A 6,105-nucleotide genomic window follows, 5' to 3' on the forward strand; every position below is an offset into this window, starting at 1 on the left:
AAAATGCCTTGCCAATTGACCTTTTAAATGCCTAAGTAGCTGAGCAGGTTTAAATGCCTAAGGCTAAGGAAAGGGTAATATGAGAAATTGTAAAAAAATGTGGTTCTTAATTTCAGTCAGTGTTGACTTCAATAAAACTCCTTTAAATTACCTTCATGGTAAAGTTTAGCAGTTTTGTTCTGAAAAATGGTGGTGCACTTTCGTTTGAAGTCTGTAACTACAAAAGCGTTTCCCTTGATTAGTCAGTGAAGGTGTTTAATTCCCATCAGTTCCTTTGATCACCTTTGACATATATCACATTGTTGAATAACAGAGAAAGGATCAAATATCTACAACATTCCCTGATGTATGTAAGTTTAATGAACAGAAGGTTTTTGAAATAAACTAATAGGTCAAGGACAAGCCCATTTTGTCTAGACTTTCTGTGTCCGTCTAATTACAGACATTGGTTCTGGCGCCCAAAACTGTCAAAACTGGTGATTTTGGTCTGCAGGTGGCTAGCTGGACATACCAATTTTAGGAAATTGCCACTGACATTGTTTAAATATTCTCTTCAACTGCACCTGTACGGCCAGTGCACTGTGGTGAATTTTTTAGTTCCCAGAACTGTGATTACTGAACCATAGTAAGGGCCTTATTGCACTTACTTGCTAGCAGGGGAAGAGCTCCATTGGACTTCAGGGTTCTTCCATGTTATCTTTGGCAAGGAAATACAGTTACCGTGGAAGCTCTGAAGCCAGAGTTTTTATACACGCACACACATATGCACACACACACTCATGCAAGAACCGCAAATAATCAAGTATAACTTGACCTTTCTATTAATCTTAGTGTCACCAATGGAAGCGGTGAGTTTTGTAAGCCTGTTTTTAAAATAGGTTTTTAATATTATTCCTCTATATGCTGTCTAAGGTCTTAATGCAGATGCAGACTTGTTCAGATTGTGCTTTGAACAAATCTGAGACTCTCCTTATTGCATGTTTATGGGCTTTAGTACTGAAATAAATGCAAAACTCCCAGCACACATGGAATCACCTGTCCATTGAAATGGGGGTGTCACTAGGAATCAGCTGGCTGGTACTTAGTTGACAGAAAGCATCATTCTCCCTCCTGATGGAAGATGGAGCCATAATCTTTCCCCGAGACCCTTTTAGGGAGGAGTGCAGCAGAGTAGAAAACCAGAGAAGGGTCAGTTGGAGCTTATCTACATATGCAACAGAGCAGGCCACCTGAAGGCTAGGAAACTGGCCCGACTCAGAGCCTCTGCTAGAAGCAGGAGGAGTACAACTTTTGTATTTTCTTTTTCCTTTAAAATCTCTGGATATCATTCTTCAAAGTGAGAGCACATTTCCACTAAATGTTTTGCCTTCCCAGTGCTAGCAGTAGACTTCTTGTGTATCTTTAAAATGTTGCTGAAAGGATGAACTTTGCTTTTTCTCCAGCAACAATTATTTTTCGCTATTAGGCATTCTGTAAGGGAATTAGCTGTTATATATAGCAAAGAATTGGCAATGTAACATAATTTTCCAGAGCATTCAGAGCACCGATTTATTTCTCCAGTTGTCTATTTAAAAAATTCTTTCTGTAAGTAGGGATTTTGTATCCAAATGGCTTCAACAGCATTTTAGCAAAGATCTACAGCAACCCAGCAGGGCAGGCCATTTGCCTTAGAGTTTTGTTATTTCTGGACCAAGCCTATATTTCCGAGCATGCAAGAACTTATGCAATTCTCACAGTGTTGCTATGCAAAGAATTTCTTTGGCTTTGAGATCTGTAATATACAACTCTAGCTATTATACTGCTGGTATTCTCTATTGCACTGAGCTGTAATGGTGTCTTTGGTTGTATACACGGTCTTTAAACTGGAAGGCAGAACACATTTGTTCCAAATGCACTACATCAACCCCCTTGTTGCCTCTAGCCTTTCTACTCCTCCTCAGTTCCCAGCGGATGTATATTTTTATGTGGTTTATTGCCATTGGTCTATATGTATATGCCATACCACTGGGCTTTCTATCTGTACTGCAGTCAAAATATTTTTTGGACAGCCTGTTCTAAAAAGTGCTGGTGTTACTATTGCCGTTCACAAATGTATTAGATCTTGATCTATTGTTTTGCATCACTGAAAATGCACTTCCTTCATCAGCTGTTAGTGGCATACATTACACCAAATTTGTGCTCTTGTTTTCTGAAATTATGATTAATCTGCTTTTGGGGTTTGCTTCTACCCCTCTCCCTTACATCTTTTCTGTTTGGCAAAGTACTTGCATCAGCAGAGATGTGTTTCTGATGCGTGTGGTTGACCCAGTTGCTGTGTGGCTATGGGAGCTCATACCCAAGGTTGCCTTGCTAACTCTGTTTCTCTAAAAAGAATTGTATCAGAATTTCCATGGGGTAAGAGAGATCAAACCCTCAATATGATGCAAGTGAAAGTGTGCAAATAAAAATCAGAAAGAAAACAGAGAATCAAAGAGGAGGGTGCAACACTTGTAGTAAATGCTCTGGCTAGTTCTTTGCTTCTAATAGAAGATCCCTCTGTGCTGCCTACTTCATACCACCTGAAACTTCCAGGAACGTACTGTCTTTTTTCAGTCAGCATCTTTGTATGTATGCTCTTCCTGCTCTGTGAGCCCATAATAGCAGGAGATACTGAAAGACTGATGTTAGTAATGTCAGATTAACACCAGTCCTTCCTCTTCCCATATTTGATGGTATGGTGGTAATTGAAGTCTCAGTTGTTAATCCTTGCTGTGGCAGCAGCCAGTTTTACTAGGAGATGCATGATGGTACACACAGCACAGACATTATGGAATGCACAATATATTGTGTCTTTCACCCACGCTGCACAAGGGCACACTCTGTCACACTGCTGAAATGGGGACATTCCTGGAAGATAAATGTGAACCAGCCATGTGTTTGAGGACAACAAGAGCAAAAGTATACTTCAAGTCCAGTGATCGTGCCAGGCAGTGTGACCAGAGTACAAGTAACTTCAGTCCTCAGTATAGGATGCTTCCTTCCATGCTGGGACAAAAATACAATCTTATGGTCTTCTCTGGAGGAATGGGTGTTTTTTACCACGCTGCAACAAATTTACAGTCTTATGCTCTTTTGCAGAGGGATGCCCCTCTCTAGGGACAGCTGGGGAGCAAAGCAGAAGTAGAACCTGTCCTAGGATGGGGCATCTCCTGAATTTTGATCAGATCATGTAGTGTTACATTCCTTACTAATTTTGAAGGGGGAAAAAAATGAAGGAAAAAGAAAAAAAATAGTGCAATATCCCAAGTAGTGTTTATTCTTACAGTTTTCCTAGTACCTATCAAAGGGCTGCTGGTTTATGCCTTTTCTCTAGTAACCGCAGTCCACAATGTTTCTGTTTAAGGGTCCAGACTTTGATTCCTTCTAGTGGTGCGTGTTTGTGTGCGTATGGCCAAGATTCACTGAAAAATTACACTGTAGGGGAGAGTCCATACATTTTACATTTTTAAATCAGATAATCAATGTGTGACCCCAAAATATATGGCTATATTGCATGAGATAATGTTTCCCTTTACTACAGAGCAGACGCAATCCCAACATGATTGGGGGGAAGAGAGCAGGCACCACACAGATATGTCCAAGGCATGTAAGACAAGTAAGCAAACCGTACTCGTGATATTAATGGGTGAGCTAAAATCCTTTGACTAGTCACTGCAGTAAAGCCAGAAGCTCTTTAATATTCATTCTTAGTAGATGCATAGACTTATACTAACTTGCTAACATGTCACAGGGATCTTAATGCTAAGGAGTCTGGTTTTGATTGCCCCTCTGACTGGAGCTATGCAACTGCCTGTGGCAGATGTGCCTGGATAGTCTTTTACCAATGCCCCTCAAATTTCCATAGTTTACTGCAGCTAAAAATTTCTAAACCATATTCACAGTAGAAAAGGACTTTCATTAAAGGAAATTGCATTCATGTGTGAACTCTGCAAAGATGACACTGCCAGCTGGCATGGCGACACAGAAAATCGTTCTGAGTTTTAGTTCTACATCACGAGATATATGCAGCAAGTCAGCTGTTCTTGTACCATATAAGATGCAGAGCTGCTAAAGATATTATTGATGGAAGTGCAGCACAGACAGATACATAGGTATGTATGGTCTGCTTGCTTCTTTGCAGAATCTTTCTGTTTTTCACAGAGATATTCTGACTGGTTTGGGAGTTTGAGATTTTTTTTCCAAATTCATCTCAAGGCGGTTGAGCTGCTCAAGCTATTGCTGGTAGGAATACACAGGGAGTTCTGCAACCAAAATGTCTACTCAGAGAAGTAGCTGGCTACCAAAGGAGGTAAGATGTTCACAAACTGGCTCGTTCATTGTCACATCTCATCTGTGTGTATGTGTGTAAATATATATGACACATCTTAGGAACTTTTCCTCCAGGAAGTCCCACAGTGTCCAGTGCAGGTCTCTTTGCTGTAAGACACCATTTACTGTGTATATGAGTACCACAGTCAGACACCTAGTACATACAGAAAAATTATGTCTAATATTGTATGCAAACAGACTCCTCCCAAAGAATGGTACTGAAATGCTTTACATTAAAAACAGCATGAAACTTAATGGGATCCAGCAGTTCCTGAAAGCCCATTTTCATATAAGTAAGTACAATTGAATTTTTTAATTAAAAAAATGTGCTTATGCATGTTGTCTTTTCCTTCCAAATACTGTAAGTCTACCTTACAGCTCTGATCCTGATTTTGCCTCTTGCACTGCAGGGAAAAATAAAAAGAAAATGGAAATAGAAATAGTCAGAAAAATCCTCTAGCTTAGGCATTGCAGAATGACGGGTACTGGTCTCCCTATACATGGCTATGAGACTTTGACACTTAAGATCATGCCGACCGGTATGGTCCGTGCAGAGAAGCTAACCTTCCATTTCTCCTATCTGTAGTTTTACTCCCTCCTTCCCTCTCCTTCCATAGGGAGATGAAGATTCAGCCACCCAAGAAGAGAAATAGGCTGGTAACAATGGCTGCCTGGAAGCTTCTCTTCACTTTCCAGCTTTAATTCTGCAGGCTTCCAGACCTGAAAAACACATGACGTTTCCACGGACCAGCTGTGAGAAGCCAGAGGAACATGCCTTTTGTGGTCTTTCTGCAACAAGCACTAAAGCAGCCAGTTTTGGGCTTAATAGTTTTATGGAGTTTTTTTGCAGTTGTAGTGTGGAGAAATCTTTTGCCTCTTCTGTGCAGGAGTTTGTTTCCCTCTCAATCACCTCTTGGAAGGGTTTCTGCAATTTTAATTCATTTTACAGCAAAATTTCACAGCAGTTTGGACAGAAAGTGAAGAATCCCTCATTCCCTATTGGAAGGTAGCCAACAGCTGAACTAGATGTACAAGGGGCCAAGAAGAATTTAAAACTGTTTAAAGATCTCCAGCCAAAGTGATCTGCAGTCAGGCCACCAAGGTTTTTAGAACTGAACTGTCTCTTTAAGCTTGGCACTGGGAAATAAACCAACTTGTTTCAGTTGCAGTGAGTGGAAAGTGGATGATGAAAGTAATTTGCAACATTCAGAAATTAAGATAAGCGTGGTTTGGTGATGTAAGGAGCACTATGCTGCTTGTACAGTCTCCTTTAAGTAGTTATGTGTTATATATTCTGTTTTTCCTAGGATGCCATTCAGTGCCAGCCCATATGTCTTTTGGTCTAGACTGCTGTGTTTCATAGGAGTTTCACATTTAAATACGTCTGGGAGAACCAGGCTGATCTAATGCTGGAGACACCGTCTCTGATCTGCAGCATTTGAGAAGCTCACTAATTGAGTGCTTGCTTTCCTTTCACGTCTATACACACACAAATATGTACACATCATGTGTATATATACACTGATCAATTCTTTTACTGCTCCCTTCTTGCTTTTGCACTGTCACTCCACTGTATGGAAAGGGCAACAGTGGGGCCTGTACGCAGTTGCAATCAGTCTTAGCTAAACTGGAACAAACAGTGGCACTGCACTGGACTTGGGATCCCAACCAAAATCCCAGTGAAAAGAAATCTTGGGACATTTTAGGATGGTGAGTTGAAACAAGGCATTTATCATTCATCTCAGCTCAAGCAGTCCT

The sequence above is a fragment of the Falco biarmicus genome, chromosome 6, assembly GCF_023638135.1.
Source record: "Falco biarmicus isolate bFalBia1 chromosome 6, bFalBia1.pri, whole genome shotgun sequence".
Lineage (NCBI taxonomy): Eukaryota > Metazoa > Chordata > Aves > Falconiformes > Falconidae > Falco > Falco biarmicus.